Source organism: Puma concolor, chromosome C1 (genome assembly GCF_028749965.1).
Source record: "Puma concolor isolate L17-30 chromosome C1, mPumCon1.1.hap2, whole genome shotgun sequence".
Classification (NCBI taxonomy): Eukaryota; Metazoa; Chordata; class Mammalia; order Carnivora; family Felidae; genus Puma; species Puma concolor.
This window is the reverse complement of record NC_141674.1, coordinates 40587300-40606791: the sequence shown is the minus strand read 5'-3', so window position 1 is coordinate 40606791 and position 19492 is coordinate 40587300. Positions and strand designations below refer to the sequence as shown.

At 37.0% G+C, this 19492-nt stretch overlaps 1 protein-coding gene and 1 long non-coding RNA gene across 4 annotated transcripts in view; both read left to right on the top strand.

Moving 5' to 3' along the window:
• Window positions 1–19492, top strand: part of FAF1 (Fas associated factor 1) — a 514886-nt gene that overhangs the window by 294162 nt on the left and 201232 nt on the right. The window lies entirely within an intron of this gene.
• LOC147578007 (uncharacterized) lies at window positions 9921–18562 on the top strand. The gene is made up of 2 exons (XR_015254695.1): window positions 9921–16530; window positions 17113–18562. It is a non-coding gene; the product is annotated as an uncharacterized LOC147578007 (long non-coding RNA).

The following is a 19492-nucleotide window of genomic DNA, read 5'->3' as shown; positions in this document are numbered from 1 at the left end:
TCTTGGATTCCAGAGAGTAGAAATAATTTTAACACTCTGAATTATGTCTAGACACCTTATTTATTATAATGCAGATAATTTGAATATACATAGTTTTAAAAATTCCAAGTTTTAATAATGCTTGTACAAAGAAAGAAAAATCCTTCAGGTTTATTTCATTAAAAACAATTTTTTATAGTTTAATGTATTTTAATAGGAAACTTACAAGAACAGCACAGAAGACAGACAACATTAAAAACATGTACTTGCATGTAGGACAACTCAGAAAAGTATAGTGAATGGTTAGAATCTACTGTATGATAAAAATACTACAAACACCATTTAGTTGCCGTCAGTAAGAAATTTACTTGTTTTTAAAAATTTTTTTGAATGTTTATTTATTTTTGAGAGAGACAGAGACAGAATGCGAGTGGGTTAGGGGCAGAGAGAGAGGGAGACACAGAATCCGAAGCAGACTCCAGGCTCTGAGCCATCAGCACAGAGCCTAATGTGGGGCTCGAACTCATGAGCTGTGAGATCATGACCTGAGCCGAAGTCAGATGCTCAGCTGACTGAGCCACCCAGGTGCCCCAAGAAATTTACTTGTTTTTTAAAAATCCAAATGCTGGCATTGCCCTGAAAAATTTAACAGGTTTATTTAGTATTGTTATAAAGTTGAACTGCAAAACTTGTCCACTGAAACATTTTGACTCGCATTAATGCTTTATGTCCCCATATTTATGTTAAAAATTGGCACACAAATGAAAGTGGAAAAACTGTCAGTACCTAATTTCTGTCCCCTATTTTTTCACTTATAATCATATACTTATATGTATTTTGATCCTCTGGGGAAAAAAAAGTTCAGAACTACAAATAACTTGTAGAGGAGAATTTCTTTTTAAAGAATGAAATGTTTTCCATCATAGTGGATTCTTTTTTTTTTTTTTTTTTAATGTTTATTTATTTTTGAGACAGAGAGAGATGGAGCATGAGCAGGGAAGGGGCAGAGAGAGAGGGAGACACAGAATGTGAAGCAGGCTCCAGGCTCCGAGCTGTCAGCACAGAGCCCGATGCGGGGCTCGAACTCACGAACTGTGAGATCATGACCTGAGCCGAAGTCGGACGCTTAACCGACTGAGCCACCCAGGCGCCTCCATAGTGGATTCTTAAGTATGTCCTCCATGAATGTGGCATGCTAGCTGGATGTCTTTTGGCATAAATGTGACACGTTTGGCATGGATAGCACACGCACACTGGTTCTTCAAAAAGGCCTACCAGATAGGCCTCGCTTGCCTCCTGCAAAGCACTAATAGCTGCACTCTGGAAGCACAAATATATTTTTATATCCTGAGCAATTTCTTGCACCAGCCACTGGAAAGAAGTTTGAGAATCAAAAGGTCAGTGGACTTGATGACATCTAATTTTAGAGTGCCACAGTACCAGGCCTATAACAATGAGGTTTCTTCACCCTTCCAGTAGGGGGTGCACTCTTGTCAGCAGCTTTTGTGTCAGGTTGCTTCCTCTGTGCTTTAGAAGTGTTGGATTTGCTGGCAGTCTGCTTTTTAGGAGCCATGGTGTAGAGAACTCTTACTTACCCGCCTTCTCCTTTGGCTGGAGCTGGGCAAGTTAGAGGTGGTGCAGCAGCGCTGCAAGCACAATATAATTCTTCTGTTTTTAGTACTTTTTTATGTGTGCCTTTTTTTTTTTTCTTTTGAGATTACTAATGGTCTGCCAGGGTTCCATCATTGGCTAGAGGAATGTGAACTCAGAATTTGAGAAATTAGGAATTTTTGATTCAGGTCTTTAGGCGTGTGTTAGGAATTAGAAAGCTGCTTATTATATATTTTCACATTGAAAATGAGATCATTTACAAGTAGAATCATTACACAGTGACTTTTCTATAAAATAAAAATAAAACAAAAACCACACACATCCCTCCTGCCTTTTTGTATTTTTAAATGAAAAGAATTAATGGGGACCATTTTCTTCTGTAACTTCTCTCTGATGCATGTGTTTGTCAGGTGTCAAATTATGGACATTCCCTTGCCACTGGTTCCCTGCCCACCACTTTATAGGAGCTGCTGTCTGAAGAGACTGTCATAATTACCACATACTTAGAAAACAGTAGTTCCTTATTAAGTAAACTCATAAGCCTCTACTGTAGTCATTCCATCCATTGTTGCAAGGTTAGTATTTCTGAGGTGCAGAATGAATTACATTCATCCTTGCTTACTTATCTTCAATGGCAACCCAGCACTTGCTGATTTATGTACAGATCTTTATGCTGGCACTCAAAACCCTTCATTCTTTGGTCTGAAATGTCTCTTGTAGGTTTATTTTCCCATAGGCCCAGAATAAATCATCAATAAATGTTTCTTGAATAAATGGTTCAATATGATAACATATATATCTCAGCTTAGGTAACTACTCATTTTGCCATTCCTCAAATATACCTGGTGCTCCCTTCTGCTTTGTGTCAGTTAATCATACTATTCCTTCTGCCTGGAATACCTACAGCAATTATTTCCTTCCTCAAGACCCTTCTTTAAAAAACTTTACCTTTATCCCTCTTCCCATGCCACCTTTACCAGCTCTCTTAGAAATTAGTTTATATTTCTGTTCCATTTAAACTTTTAAAATTATTTATTTTGTTCTTTCCTTCCTTAGTTCCTCTCACCTGGCTCCATTACGTACCATCTCAATAACCACAAACAATGAATCTTTCTCGGTGTCAGTCTCTATAACTATAGAACAGAGATAATTACTCCTTAGAGGTATTATGAAGACTGAAAGAGTCAGTATTTATAAATACAGTTACCCCTGAGTTTATTTCAAAGACTAAAGTAGTGCTAGATAGTGTCTAATGTAGTTAACCTTTGGCTATTACTGTTTTTAATCCATCTATCTGTTCATTCACTAGACATCTGTAGAACAACTCTTATAGGCCAGTAACCATGCTTGCCCTTAAAGTTGCAAGGATAAGGTTTGTTCTTCAGGTCCAGTTCCTTAGGGATTGCAAAGTATAGTGTGAGACAGATACATAAACAATGATAATTGCAGTCTACGTAAATGCAGAGAGATCACAGAAGAGGGAGCAACCAATTTTGCTGACACATGGGAGTAGTAAGAAAATGACTTCCCAAGAAAGCGACATTTGATTACATTTTAATTCATATTTTTGTGTTCCTCTCTTTTGTAAGTTCTAAAAATTAGGAGTAAGCACTGTCTTCCTCATCTTTGTATGCTCCGTAAGGATCAAACATAGTGTTTTATACATTCACTTATTTGAATTGTTCAGTTTTGCTAAATTGACATCTATGATAATAAACAACTAAACAATGAATTTGTATGATTTTAGTAACTTGATAAACTGAGATTCAAGTTTCTAATAAAAATAAAATTATCTTTCTAATACAAATTTCTTTCCAATAAAAATTATCAAAACTCAGTATTTCTTTAGTGGCAAGTAGAACAACATAGTTGTGGGGGAGCAGGGCAACACCACGCTGATTTGTACGTGTGTATGTGTGTTTGTGAGAGAGCAGGGCAATCCAAGTTCATTGAATCCCAATATTGCTATTATTTGGATAAGTTAGTTATGGTATGAATTTCAGTTTCCTCATCTGCAAAGTGAGGATGATATTGACACCTTTGAAAGTCTATTGTGAAGATTAAATGGATTAACATAATGGGTTAAAACATGTAATTACCACTTTTTATGGACACAATGGTTGAATATTAACAACTTCATATGGTTTTACCAAGTAGATAATACACATAATATAATGCAGGGTTTGGCAATTGTAACTGTCAGCCCAAATCCCACTCAACATTTATTTTTGTAAATAATGTTTTATTGGAACACAGTCACACCCATTTGTTTATGTATTGTAAACAGCTTCTTTTACAGTATAGCTAACAACAGGGATGTGTGGTTGCAACAAACGACATGCCCACAAAGCCTAAAATATCCGCTGTTTGAACCTTTACAAAAAAAAGTTTGCCAACCCCTGGTGTAACTAACATCTGGAATTTAGTAGGCCATTCAACAAACATTAGCTCCTTTTCCCTTGAGTGAGCACCTTCTGTATATCACATACACATGCAGAATCAGAAGCATTCTTTGAGTAACTTCAGGGTCATCCTATGCTATTTAAATTACTTTGTTGGCCCATCCTAGGTCAGACAAATTTAGGCAATCTTTGGATGTCTTCACTGGCTCTTTCTTTATTTGGCAAGGTTATAGATAATGTTGCTTCTGATGGTGGTGAGACTCCATTGCTTCAGAGCGTCCGTTGCCCTTGTCAACAATATAGAGTCTTTTACAAATAACACAGGCAAAGACTAAACAGAAAGAACAGCTTTGAAAGCAGAGGAAAGTTTTATTTTTAAAGGAATGAAAAGTTGTGAAATGGACTGTACCCTGAACAGAGAGAGAAATTTGGGAGGGTGGATGAAGCATTCAAGGGACGTATTTACTCAGTAAATATGAGGGCAAACACATGGAAGCAAGGCAGCCCCCAACACGAAATTTACAAGCATTTTGATCTAATGCTGTGAATCTTGATTTTACAAGGGGTTTATTAAAATCCTAAGCCTGTAGACTACTGTTTCTGTCCATGAATAGTTAACTGCTATGGAAATTTTCTTCCCTCTATAAACAAGTGGAAGACTGGATAAAATATGTGAAATAACTATTTTCAGATATTAGACAACAGATAATGTAGGACTCTGAAGGAGACATACGAGCCCTATGGTAGTCTTACATTCTGCCTGGAGGAATGTCTGGATTCCAGAGTACAGAGAGGAAACCAAAGCAGGAACTGGTTATTTTATTGAGTTTGAAAAGAAAGTGTTTAGGGAAGTCAAGGCAGCTAGACTTTGGAAGGTAAAGTACTAGCAGAGGAAAAACCTCTAGAAATCTACATAGTGTTCCCCTGGTGTTTAGTTGAATACCAATCTGTGCATGCAGATGGTGAAATTCCAGGAGGCTGGATAAAGAACAACTGCCAGGAGAAAGAACAATTAACTAGGATCTGTAAGGCAAACAATTCTCAGAGCTCACATAGAACTGGGAATAGTTTGAGTTCCCACTGGCCATTGTGGAGACACCTCAGTGACTACATGGGGCATTCAAAGGATATCCACCAGAAGAGTCACATCTTAATGGAGAGAATAAGCAAGGCTTAGGGTGAAGCTACTCTAGGACTGCCTTTTTACACGCTTAAAAACAATCTTCAAAAGGAACAAGCTGATTAACAAATAACTGCCTCTAGAAAACAGAGTCCAGCATCCAGTCAAAAATTACTATACATACGAACAGCAGAGAAACCTAACTCAAAAACAGGAGAGAAATTAGTCAAAAGAAATACACATAGAAATTACTTAGATTGGGGTGCCTGGTTGGCTCAGTCGGTTAAGCATCTGACTTCAGCTAAGGTCATGACCTCGCAGTTCTTGAATTTGGGCCCTGCAGAGGGTTCTGCTGACAGCTCAGAGCCCGGAGCCTGCTTCAGATTCTTTGTGTTCCTCTCTCTCTGTGCCTCCCCCGCTCACGCTCTGTCTCTCTTTCAAAAAAAAAAAAATTTTTTTTAAAAGTGACTTAGATAATTAAATTAGCACATAGGGATTTGAGCTTTATAAATATTATGAACATGTTCAAGTATTTAAAAACATGTAGTTAATGAGGGGAGACTAGAATATATAAAATGGAATAATGTATCATTCTAGAGATAAACAATATTATATCTGAAATGACTTTTACTGGATGGCTTAATAGCAGATTAGAAAGTGCCAAAGAAAAGACCAGTGAACTTTAATATGTAGCAATAGAAACTATCTAAATTGAAGCACAGAGAGAAAAAAAGACAAGAATAAATGAACAAAGTGTCAATGACCCCTAGGACAAAATCAAGCAGTCTAACATACATGTAATTGGATCCTAAAGGGAGAGAAAAGGTAGGGGAAGGAGGTCAAGACAAAAAATATTTGAAGAGATAATCTCTGAAATTTTTACATATTTGATAAAAACCATAACACAGATCCAAGAAACTCAATGAACTCCATGAAAGGTAAACACAAAGATTTCTACACTGAGGAGTATCATTATCAAAGGTAAAAACAAGTGATAAAGAGAAGAAATTTCAAAGCAGAAAGAGTTAAAAAACAACAACACTGATTACATAGGGGAACAAATGTAGATTCTTTAGATTTCTCATCAGAAACAATGCAGCTAAAAAGCAGTAGAATGCCATTTTTAAAGTACTAAAAGTTAAAAAAAAATGACAACCTAGAATTCTATATCAGATGAAAATGTTCTTTCAAAACTGAATGAAAAATACTTCTCTAAACAAAAATTGAATTTGGTGTCAGCAAACCTGCAGTGCAAGAAATGATAAAGAAATTTCTTTAAGCCAAAGGAAAATAACACTACATGAAGTAGTATAATATTAATTGAAGATAGTCTGTTATATTTTTTTTTTTTTAATTTTTTTTCAACGTTTTTTATTTATTTTTGGGACAGAGAGAAACAGAGCATGAACGGGGGAGGGGCAGAGAGAGAGGGAGACACAGAATCGGAAACAGGCTCCAGGCTCCGAGCCATCAGCCCAGAGCCCGACGCGGGGCTCGAACTCACGGACCGCGAGATCGTGACCTGGCTGAAGTCGGACGCCTAACCGACTGCGCCACCCAGGCGCCCCTAGTCTGTTATATTAAAGATGCATATTGTAAACCTTAGAGCAACCACTAAAAAAAAAAAAAAGACAAAAAACATAGCTAATAAGCTGTTAAGAAGGATAAAATGGAATTATTATAAAAATTATCCAGAATAAGGCAGGAAAAAAGAAAAATTGGGATATGTACAAAACAAATAGCAAGATGAAAGATTTAAATCCAACTACATTATAATTACAGTAAATGTAAATGGTCTATTAAAGGGCAAAGATTGTCAAAATGAATTTTAAAAAACAAGACTCAGCTATATGCTGCCTATCAGAAACTTACTTTAAGTATAATGACTATAAGAAAGCTATAATGACTATGTTAACATCAAAGTACAAAACAAAGAATATTAAAAGGAGACATTTCATATGATTGAAAGGACAGTTCATCAAGAAGACATAACAGTCTTATATATGCACCTAAAAGCAGTTTCAAAATACATAAAATAAAACCTGACAAGACCAGAAGAATAGACAAGTTTACAATTATAACTACTGATTTCATTCCTGTATCAGCAGTTGCCAGAAAATAACAGATAAGGATATAGAAGACTTGAGCAACACTCTTAACTAACTTGACCTAATTGAAATTTATACACTTTACTCATCAATAGCAGAGTACACTTTCTTTTCGAGTGTAACAATGGTCCATTCACCAAAATAGACCACGGCCTGGACCATAAATAAAGTTTTAGTACATTTTAGAGGACTGCAAAAAAGTCAGTATCTGACCAAAACAAAATTAAATTACAAATTTTTGTAATTTATGTAATTTGTAATTTACATGTTATCTTTATTCTTATACACTTTGTTTAGTAGTTTGTATGTCCAGTATAATCAAAGGAAAAACTACTAAAAGTGACAAGTGAAATTAACACAGGCACAAGCTGCAAGATTAATACAGCAAAAAAATAAAAGTTACTATATAGCACCAAAGAAAATTTTGAAAATGGAGTTTTTTTTCCATATAGGAAATTTATTGTCAAATTGGTTTCCATACAACACCCAGTGCTCATCCCAAAAGATGCCCTCTTCAATACCCATCACCCAACCTCCCCTCCCTTCCACCCCCCATCACCCCTCAGTTTGTTCTCAGTTTTTAAGAGTCTCTTATGCTTTGGCTCTCTCCCTCTCTAACCTCTCATTCTCTTTTTTTTTTTTTTTTTTTCCTTCCCCTCCCCCATGAGTTCCTGTTAAGTTTCTCAGGATCCACATAAGAGTGAAAACATATGGTATCTGTCTTTCTCTGTATGGCTTATTTCACTTAGCATCACACTCTCCAGTTCCATCCACATTGCTACAAAGGGCCATATTTCATTCTTTCTCGTTGCCACATAGTACTCCATTGTGTATATAAACCACAATTTTTTTATCCATTCATCAGTTGATGAACATTTAGGCTCTTTCCACAATTTGTCTATTGTTGAGAGTGCTGCTGTAAACATAGGGGTACAAGTGCCCCTATGCATCAGTACTCCTGTATCCCTTGGATAAATTCCTAGCAGTGCTATTGCTGGGTCATAGGGTAGATCTATTTTTAATTTTTTGAGGAACCTCCACACTGTTTTCCAGAGTGGCTGCACCAGTTTGCATTCCCAACAGTGCAAGAGGGTTCCCGTTTCTCCACATCCTCTCCAGCATCTATAGTCTCCTGATATGTTCATTTTAGCCACTCTGACTGGCATGAGGTGATATCTGAGTGTGGTTTTGATTTGTATTTCCCTGATGAGGAGTGACGTTGAGCATCTTTTCATGTGCCTGTTGGCCATCTGGATGTCTTCTTTAGAGAAGTGTCTATTCATGTTTTCTGCCCATTTCTTCACTGGGTTATTTGCTTTTCGGGTGTGGAGTTTGGTGAGCTCTTTATAGATTTTGGATACTAGCCCTTTGTCCGATATGTCATTTGCAAATATCTTTTCCCATTCCGTTGGTTGCCTTTTAGTTTTGTTGGTTGTTTCCTTTGCTGTGCAGAAGCTTTTTATCTTCATAAGGTCCCAGTAGTTCATTTTTGCTTTTAATTCCCTTGCCTTTGGGGATGTGTCAAGTAAGAAATTGCTCCGGCTGAGGTCAGAGAGGTCTTTTCCTGCTTTCTCCTCTAGGGTTTTGATGGTTTCCTGTCTCACATTCAGGTTCTTTATCCAGTTTGAGTTTATTTTTGTGAATGGTGTGAGAAAGTGGTCTAGTTTCATTCTTCTGCATGTTGCTGTCCAGTACTCCCAGCACCATTTGTTAAAGGGACTGTCTTTTTTCCATTGGATATTCTTTCCTGCTTTGTCAAAGATGAGTTGGCCATCCTTTTGTGGGTCTAGTTCTGGGGTTTCTATTCTATTCCATTGGTCTATGTGTCTGTTTTTGTGCCAATATCATGCTGTCTTGATGATTACAGCTTTGTAGTAGAGGCTAAAGTCTGGGATTGTGATGCCTCCTGCTTTGGTCTTCTTCAAAATTACTTTGGCTATTCGGGGCCTTTTGTGGTTCCATATGAATTTTAGGATTGCTTGTTCTAGTTTCGAGAAGAATGCTGGTGCAGTTTTGATTGGGATTGCATTGAATGTGTAGATAGCTTTGGGTAGTATTGATATTTTGACAATATTTATTCTTCCAACCCATGAGCACAGAATGTTTTTCCATTTCTTTATACCTTCTTCAATTTCCTTCATAAGCTTTCTATAGTTTTCAGCATACAGATCTTGTACATCTTTGGTTAGATTTATTCTTAGGTATTTTATGTTTCTTGGTGCAGTTGTGAATGGGATCAGTTTCTTTATTTGTCTTTCTGTTGCTTCATTATTAGTGTATAAGAATGCAACTGTACATTGATTTTGTATCTTGTGACTTTGCTGAATTCATGTATCAGTTCTAGCAGACTTTTGGTGGACTCTGTCGGATTTTCCATGTATAGTATCATGTCATCTGCAAAAAGTGAAAGCTTGACTTCATCTTTGCCAATTTTGATACCTCTGATTTCCTTTTGTTGTCTGATTGCTGATGCTAGCACTTCCAACACTATGTTAAACAACAGTGGTGAGAGTGGACATCCCTGTCGTGTTCCTGATCTCAGGGGGAAAGCTCTCAGTTTTTCCCCATTGAGAATGATATTAGCTGTGGGCTTTTCATAAATGGCTTTTATGATGTTTGAGTATGTTCCTTCTATCCCGACTTTCTCGAGAGTTTTTACTAAGAAAGGATGCTGAATTTTGTCAAATGCTTTTTCAGCCCTGCATCCCAGGAATGAATCCCACTTGATCATGGTGAATAATTCTTTTTATATGCTGTTGAATTCAATTTGCTAGTGTCTTATTGAGAATTTTTGCATCCATGTTCATCAGGGATATTGGCCTGTAGTTCTCTTTTTTTACTGGGTCTCTGTCTGGTTTAGGAATCAAAGTAATGAGTCTGGAAGTTTTCCTTCCCTTTCTATTTTTTGGAATAGCTTGGGAAGGATAGGTATTATCTCTGCTTTAAATGTCTGGTAGAATTCCCCAGGGAAGCCATCTGGTCCTGTACTCTTATTTGTTGGGAGATTTTTGATAACTGATTGAATTTCTTTGCTGGTTATGGGTCTGTTCAAGCTTTCTATTTCCTCCTGTTTGAGTTTTAGAAGTGTGTAGGTGTTTAGGAATTTGTCCATTTCTTCCAGGTTGTCCAGTTTGTTGGCATATAATTTTTCATAGTATTCCCTGATAATTGCTTGTATTTCTGAGGGATTAGTTGTAATAATTCCAGAAAATGGAGTTTTTGAAATAATATACTATTCACGATTCACCCAAAAACATGAAATATTTAAGGATAAATCTAACAAAATATGTGTAAGATCTCTGTACACTGAAAACTACAAATTTTTGCATAAAGAAATATGGGCATACCTCGGAGATACCAAAGATTTGCTTCCAGACCACTGCAATAAAGCAAATACCACAATAAAGCGAGTCAAACAAATACTTTTCTCCTAGTGCGTATGAAAGTTATGTTTACATTATACTGTAGTCTGTGAAGTGTGCAATAGCATTATGTCTAAAAAGAACAATGTACATACCTTAATTTAAAAACACTTTATTGCTCAATATGCAAACTGTCATCTAAGCTTTTAGTGACTTGTAATCTTTTTGCTGGTGGAGGGTCTTATCTTGATGTTGATGACAGCTGACTAATCAGGATGGTGGCTGCAGAAGTTTGGGGTAGCTGTGGCAATATCTTAAAATAGGACAAAAATAAAATCTGTACTAATTGACTCTTCCTTTCATGGACAATTTCTCTGTAGCACGTGATGTTGTTTGGTAGCATTTTACCCACAGTAGAACTTCTTTCAAAACTGGAGTCACTCCTCTCAAATCTTGCTGCTGCTTTATCCACTAAGTTTATGTAATATTCTAAATCTTCTGTTGTCATTTCAACAGTCTTCATAGTATCTTCACCAGGAGTTGATTCCATCTGAAGATGCCATTTTCTTTGTTCATCTGTAAAAAGCTCATCATCTGTTCACATTTTATCATGAGATTGCAGTCATTCATTCACATCTTCAAACTCCACTTTTAATTCTAGTTCTCCTGCTCTTTCTACCCCATCTGCAGTTACTTCCTTAACTGAAGTGTTGCACTCCTCAAAGTCATCCATGAGAGTTGGAATCAACTTTTCCCAAACTGCTGTTCATGCTGATATTTTGGCTTCTTCCCATGAATCAAGAAATGTTCTTAATGGCATCTAGAAGGGTGAATCCTTTCCAGAACGTTTCAATCCGTTTGGTCTAGATCCATCAGATGAATCACTATCTATGACAGCAATAGCCTTACAAAATGGATTTCTTAAATGATCAGACTTGAAAGTCAAAATGACTTCTTGATCCATGGGCTGCAGAATCGATGCTGTGTTAGCAGGCATGAAAACAACATTCATCTCTTTGTACATTTCCATCAGAGCTCTTGGGTGGCCAGGAACATTGTCAATAAGCAGTAGTATTTTGAAAGGAATCTTTTTTTCTCAGCAGGTCTCAACAGTGGGCTTAAAATATTTGGTAAACCATGCTGTAAACAGATTTGCTGTCATCTAAGCTTTGTTTGATTTAAAGAGCACAGGAAGAGTTGGGGCACATGGGGAGTCATGACCTGATTTCGGCTCAGGTCATGATCCCAGAGTTGTGAGATTGAGCCCCATGTTGAGCTTGAGATTCTCTCTTCTTCTGCCCTTCTCCCCCACTTGCTGTCTGAATGAATGAATGAATGAATGAATGAATGACACAGGCAAAGTAGATTTAGTGTAATTCCTAAGGGCCCTAGGATTTTCAGAATGGTAAAGAAGCATGGGCTTCAACTTAAAGCCACCAGCTGCATTAGTCCCTTACAAGAGTCAGCCTGTCCTTTGAAGCTTTAAAGCCAGGCATTAACTTCTCTCTAGCAATGGAAGTCTTAAATGGCATCCTTTTCCATATAAGGCTGTTCTGTCCACATTGAGATTCTGTTGTTTAGTGTAGCCACCTTCATTAATTATCTTAGCTGGAGCTTCCAGATAACCTGCTGCAGCTTCTACATCAGCACCTGCTGCTTCACCTTGTAGTTTCATCTTATAGAGATGGCTTCTTTCCTTAAATCCTGCGAACACGCCCCTGCTAGCTTCATACTTTTCTTCTGCAGCTTCCTCCCCTCTCTCAGCCACCACAGAATTGAAGAGTGTTAGGGCCTTGCTCTGGATTAGGTTTTGGCTTAAGTGAATGTTGTGGCTAGTTTGATCTTCCATCCAGACCACTCAGACTTTATCCATATCAGCAGTAAAGCTATTTCGCTTTCTTATTCATATATTCACTGGAGTAGCACTTTTAGTTTCCTTCAAGAACTGTCCCTTTGCCTTCATGACTTGGCTAACTAGTGCAAGAGGCCTAGCTCTCAGTCTTTCTACATGTCTTCCTCAGTAAGCTTGATCATTTGTAGCTTTTAATATAAAGTGAGAGACCTGCAACTCTTTTTTTTTTTTAATGTTTATTGATTTTTGAGAGACTGAGAGAGACAGAGCATGAGCAGAGGAGGGGCAGAGAGAGACGGAGACACAGAAACCGAAGTAGGGCTCCAGGCTCTGAGGTGTCAGCACAGAGCCCAATGTGGGGCTCGAACCCACAAACCATGAGATCATGACCTGAGCCGAAGTCAGATGCTCAACCGACTGAGCCACCCAGGCACCCGACACCTGCGACTCTTCATTTCACTTAAACACTCAGGGGCCATTGTAGGATTATTAACTGGTGTAATTTCAATAATGTTGTGTCTCAGAGAATAGGGAGGCCTGAGGAGAGAGAGAGTGATGGGGAAAAGCTGGTTTTAGAGCAATCAGAACATACATAACATTTATTGATTAAGTTTGCTGCCTTATATGGGTGTGGTTCATGGTCTCCTAAAACAATTACAATAGTAACTTCAAAGATCACTGATCGTATATAACTGTAACAAATATAATAATAATGGAAAAGTTGGAAATACTGTAAGAATTACCCAAATGCAGCACAAAGACAAAAAGTGAGAAAATACTGTTGGAAAAATTGGCACTGATAGACTTGTTCCATAAAGAGTTACCATAAACCTTCAATTCGTAAAACAAAACAAAACAAAATTAAAAAACCACACTGTTAACAAAGTGAAGCACGATAAAATGAGGTGTACCTATAAAGTCCTTAAAAGTGGAGAGGTATAGGGGCATCTGGGTGGCTCAGTTGGTTAAGCATCTGGCTTCACCTCAGGTCATGATCTCACAGCTCATGATTCAAGCCCTGCGTCAGGCTCTGTGTTGATAGCTCAGAGCCTGGAGGCTGCTTCTGTCTCTCTCTGCCCCTCCCCAACTCACACTGTGTACATATCTCTCTATCTCTCTTTCAAATATAAACATTAAAAAAAACTTTTTTAATGGAGAGGTATATCATGGTCATGGATTGGAACTTCAATATTTTCAAGGTTTTATTTCTCCCCACACTAATCTGTGGATTTACTGCATTCCCAATCGAAATCTCAATAGCTTATTTGGGGTAGAAATTGATAAGTTACTTCTAAAATTTATATAGAAATATAAAGGATGTAGAATTCCCAAAGCAGTTTTGAAAAAGAACAAAGTTGGTGGACTATACTGCCTGATTTCAAAAAGAATACAGTATTCAAGCCAATGTGATATGTGTAAAGACAGGCATATAGATCAATGGATAAAATACAGCATTCAGAAATAGATTGTGTGTGTGTGTATACATATATAAACATACATTAACTATATATATTTTATATATATATATATATATGTCAATTGGTTTTGTACAAAGATATCAAAATAGTTCAATGGAGAAAGGATGGTCCTTTTTTTTTTTTTTTTAAAACAAATAGTGATGTCAGTAAGGACAACTTGAACCTTTATGTCATACACAAGAATTATCTTGAAATGGATCATAGACCTAAATGCAAAAGCTACAGCTGTAAAACTGGTAGAAGAAAATATAGGAGAAAATCTTCTAAGACTTGAGAGTAGAAAAAAATTTCTTAGGACACTAAAAGCCCTCACCATAAAAGAAAAAAAAAAAGTACATTTGGCTTCATTACAGATTGTAACTTTTGCTCTTCAGTAGACACCATTCAGGGAAAAAAGGAAGGGCAACCACAGACTTGGATGAAATATGTGGAAAACATATATGTGGCAGAGACCTTATATCCAGATTATATAAAGAAGTCTTGGGGTGCCTGGGTGGTTCAGTCGGTTAAGTGGCTGATTTCAGCTGAGGTCATGATCTCGTGGTTTGTGGGTTTGAGTCCCGCATCAGGCTCTGTGCTGACAGCTCAGAGCCTGGAGCCTGCTTCAGATTCTGCGTCTCCCTCTCTCTCTGCCCCTCCCCGCTTATGCTGTCTTTCTCTCTAAAAATGCATAAACATTAAAAAAAAAAAAGTCTTAACTAAATAATACTAGGAAATTGGGGGGGGGTGATAGAAATTTTTGATATTTTGATTGTGGCGGTGGTGGTTACAAATATATATATATCAAAACTCCTTAAACTGTACACTTTAAAATGGGTGCATTTTGGGGTGCCTGGGTGGCTCAGTCGGTTGGATTCTTTGTTTTGGGGTCATGATCTCGTGGTTTGTGGGTTCGAGCCCCAAGTGGGGCTCCATGCTGTCAATGCAGAATTCTCTCTCTGCCCCTCCCCCACTCACACACTCTCTCTCAAAATAAACTTTAAAAAATACTTTAAAAAATGGGTGCATTTTATTATAGGTGACTGGGCCTCATTAAGTTTTATTTTTAATAGTAGATTATGATGAGGGGTGCCTGGGCGGCTCAGTTGGTTAAGCGTCTGACTTTGGCTTAGGTCATGATCTCAGTTTGTGAGTTCGAGCCCACATCGGGCTCTGTGCTGACAGCTCAGAGCCTGGAGCCTGCTTTGGATTCTGTGTCTCCCTCTCTCTCTGCGCCTCCCCCACACATGCTCTGCCTCTCTTTGTCTCAAAAATAAATAAAACATTAAAAAACTTAAAAAAATAGATGATGATGAATATGTTGATTTAAAACCATAATTGATAGATGAGAAGGCAAAATGCAGAATCAGTATTCAACTCCAAATCTGCTCCCTCCCTGATGCCATGTACCTTCTTTTGTACCATGCTATTTCTTCCGTGTTCCATGTTTCTCCAGATAATTTCAATTTTTAAATATCCAGTCAGATTTTTTCCAGAATTGTACTCATACTGGTTTGAAGCTTAACACTTATTCCATAAAAAGCAGAAACAGAGAAAATTTGTCTTCATTTTCCTTTATTTGGGTAACATTTATGTGTTTTTGAAAGTAAGTGAATTTTAGATTTTCATTGTAGCACTTTGGTTTGCATATATGTGTGTTCTTGAATAGTAGCCATATGCTGGTAGTTGAGGACATTAAGAGACATTCATATAGTGATTTTTAGTTTACAAACATTTCATATATATGATCTCATTTGAGCCAAGTAGCAGATTATAAGTAAATAATTTTTGATAAAAATAGTACACAATGGAATACAGTTGATATTGTAAATTTTCCTCAGTGCTATTTCAAACCACTTCTTTCTTCTAACTAGCTCTTATAAAGAGTAGTTGTAATAACTTATTTGTTTACATATACTTTTCTCTCTATAAGACTATGAACTATTTGAGGACAAGAGGCCGATCTTATTCATCTCTGTGTCTTAAGTACCTAGTAGAGTCCCTAGCACAAAATAAACAGTAAATGTTTCTTGTATTTATATTAAATGTAACTCTGAAAAGTCAAGTGATTGGCTCTAAATCGCAATAAATAACTGATAGCCAAGTATTCCAGTACATATTACTGCTTTCTTCAGAGGCTCCGCTGCCCTTTTTCAAGAAACCAAGCTCTTTTCTTCTGTAACTGAGAAAGGTCTTATTAGAACTCTTGTACCTGACCCCATTCTATAACTGAGAAACGAAGGTTGTTTAGAATACATATGTGCACTACTTAATCTCCGGCATTTGTGTTTGCAAGTTAACATGCTGTCTATTGTATTTGAACAGCTGTAACATATGTGATAAGATTTCTTAATAAGTCATTTTCTTGAGCAATGGAAATATGAATCTGAAGAATAGTGTTCCCAGTTTGTTAAGTTGTGCCTTTAGACTCTTGGGTTTTAGATGTAATCAATTGCCTATAATTCTCTGTTTGAGAAAAGTGGTGAGGATAGCGTTGTAACCTGTTTTGGAGCTAACAGAGATTCCATGTCATTTTTTGATGTGTAAAGAAAAGGGATGTTTGCAACTGTGTTCAATTGGCTACATTCTTATAAATTTTCCAACGGAAAGATAAGGCTTAAAATGAAAATTTCTGCATGGTAAGTAGCTTTTTGAGCTCAAGGTGACTTAATCAATAGTCCTATCAATTGCTATTCCACATCATGACGTTGTTTACTATTCTACATGTATAGTATGTAAGGGTTTTTTTGGTAATCATCTACAAGAGATTGTTGGTAGTGATTGTTCCCACAGCCAATGAGTCTTTTTGTTCTTTTGTTGTATGTTTGTTGACAGCTGTGATCAACACGGAATGAACTGCTTTACAGTTTATTACTTTCAAAGTACAAATTTGAATGCTGTGGATTCAGATGTATAAAAGAGATAAAATTACAGACAGCTTTGAGTGGCAGTTACATATCAAACCTCACGGGGGTTTGACAGGCAACGAATATCGTTATTAGACGCTTTTTCCATAATTGCTGACATTTATCCAGTGTTTCACAGTATTTGCTAATGTATTAATGCAGTCAATCTCTGAGAGGCTGCACATGCCTTTTTAGCCCTGGCTTTTATGGGATTCTGAAATTCATAGACCCACAGATACTTATTCCCTGCTGGTTGCCGTAGTGACAGAGCTCAGAGATAAGCCAAGACAGAGCCCTTTTGTGATTGCTTTTCAGGTGACATTCAGCGGCAGCTTGAGTAGAGTGTCCTTTTATAGTTCCTGTAATTCAGAAAATGATAACAGCTTTCTGCTGCTTAGAAGAGAAGTCTGTGGACTGCTCCCGGTGGGATTTCAGTTTGTTGTGCCACTTCATACCAACACCAGCCTGATAAAGTTCTTATTATTGTGGAGATTTCAAAGTGCAAGAGGACTGAATTAATTATGACAGGTTAGAAAATACAGGACTGATACTACAAATAAAACTTAAAAAAACCAATACATGTTCTCCAAGTTTATGTAACAAATTAATTTGGATATTTTAAGCTATTAGTGATTATATAGTTAGACATTTGCTTAATAAGTAAATGCACCTGACTTGTAAATTGCTGGTGAACCATGCTAGCTGTTCCATCTCAAAATTCAGAAGTTATCTTTTATTTGTGTATCATTTTCTCATTTGAAACCATTACTTCAACATCTTGCTGTTTAAAGGCAAATAGCTGTATTTGAACACTTTCTTAGGGTTATTTTAATTTCTTTTCAGTATTCTCAGCAGTGGAATAATTAAAAATGAATGTTTTATAAATACCAGCTTATATAAAGTGCTTCAAATTCATAAGAAAACACTGATAGTAGAGCATTGTGGTATGGGAGAAGGATGGGCAGTTCAAGAAATAACTGGAGAAAATAGAATCTTATCTGGAGAAAGCATAGGCATCCTAAGAAGCCATCTTTTTCCCCTACACTCCAGAAGCTAGGAGAGTTAGTAGTCTTAATTCTGGAAGAACTCCTGTAACAGTGGGTAAGTATGAAGAACCGTGAGAGCTGGAAACCACCATCTGTGTAGTTGATACTACTGAAAAGAGGCAAAAACAAACAAAAAACACCAAGAAGAAGCAAGAACAGTAACCCAAATTAAACCATGCAAATCTGAAGGAAAGTATGAAGTACTTAAATATCTTACTCCTAAAATTTAAATGTAATTTCACAGTTAAACAGGAAGCAAGCAGAATGAGCTGAATAGAGAGGTAACTGGAGAATCTGAAGAGATGAAAAAGAACAGATGTATTCCCTGATTTGTAAAATGCTAGTGAATCATTCTAGGTGAACAAGCATATGGATAACACATGAATGAGGACTCAGAAGAGAAATTTGACCTAAATCATCTCATTGGTTATCTTGGATTAGTTGTGCAATTGAAAAGCTGCAGATCTGATTTGTGTTACTTGTTTCTAACCTTTCAGTCTCATTTAGAGCAGATGTAAACTCATCTGTCATAAAATTCAAATATTTGTAATTCAGACAAAAAAGGGTAACCTTCAGACTAGTGACAAATAAATATGACATTTTCAAATGATATTTAATAGACCTTTATTAACAGTGTGTTACCCCATGGTGTTCATTGCATTTCTTACTTCTGCAGTTATCTTAATCATCTGCTTCAGTAAATTAAGTAAAAGAAGAGAGATCTGTAAGAGTTGTATTATTTATGATATGCTTTTCTTTTTTTTTAAGTTTATTTATTTTGAGAGAGAGAGAGAGAAAGCACACGTGCAAGCAGGGAAGGACAGAGAAAGGGAGAGAGAAAGAATCGCAAGCAGGCTCCACTCTGTCAGCATGGAGCCCCACGTAGGGCTTGAATCCACAAACTATGAGACCATGACCTAGGTTGAAACCAAGAGATGGACACTCAACCAACTGAGCCACCCCAGTGCTATCATAAACTTTTCTGTTCTGTGGTTATCCATTTAGGAATCTCTCTCAAAATTTAGTTATCCACTGTTTTAGAACTGATAAATATCAGCTGATAATTGTTACTAAAAGAAAAACCAAAACAAACCAGAAAAATGAAACCTTTAGGATAGGGAGAAAGTGTATAACAGTCTCTTGAAAAATGTAAAGATTCCATGTTTAAAAATGATTATTCAGGGAATTGTTTCTTTTTACTAACAGGATCACTTGTTCCCTGAATTCAGAAACAAAAATTTCATTATGATGTTTATGTATTTTCAGATGATTATAAACTCAAAAATAATTTAATGAAAATTAGCCTTTTGCAGTGTGACATCAGTTTTTCAGTGAGAACTAAATTAACTTTCAAAAATTGATGTTTAGTTATTTTGATACAAGATATGTTACAATTGAGGCACCTGGCTGGCTCGGTTGGTAGAGCATGTGACTCATGATCTTGGAGTTTTGAGTTCGAGCCCTATGTTGGGCATAGGGGTTACTTAATTTAATGTTTATTTGTTTTTGAGAGAGACAGAGACAGAATGCGAGTGGGTTGGAGCAGAGAGAGAGAGAGAGGGAGGCACAGAATCCGAAGCAGGCTTCAGGCTCCGAGCTGTCAGCACAGAGCCTGACGTGGGGCTGACCTGAGCCAAAGTCGGCCGTTC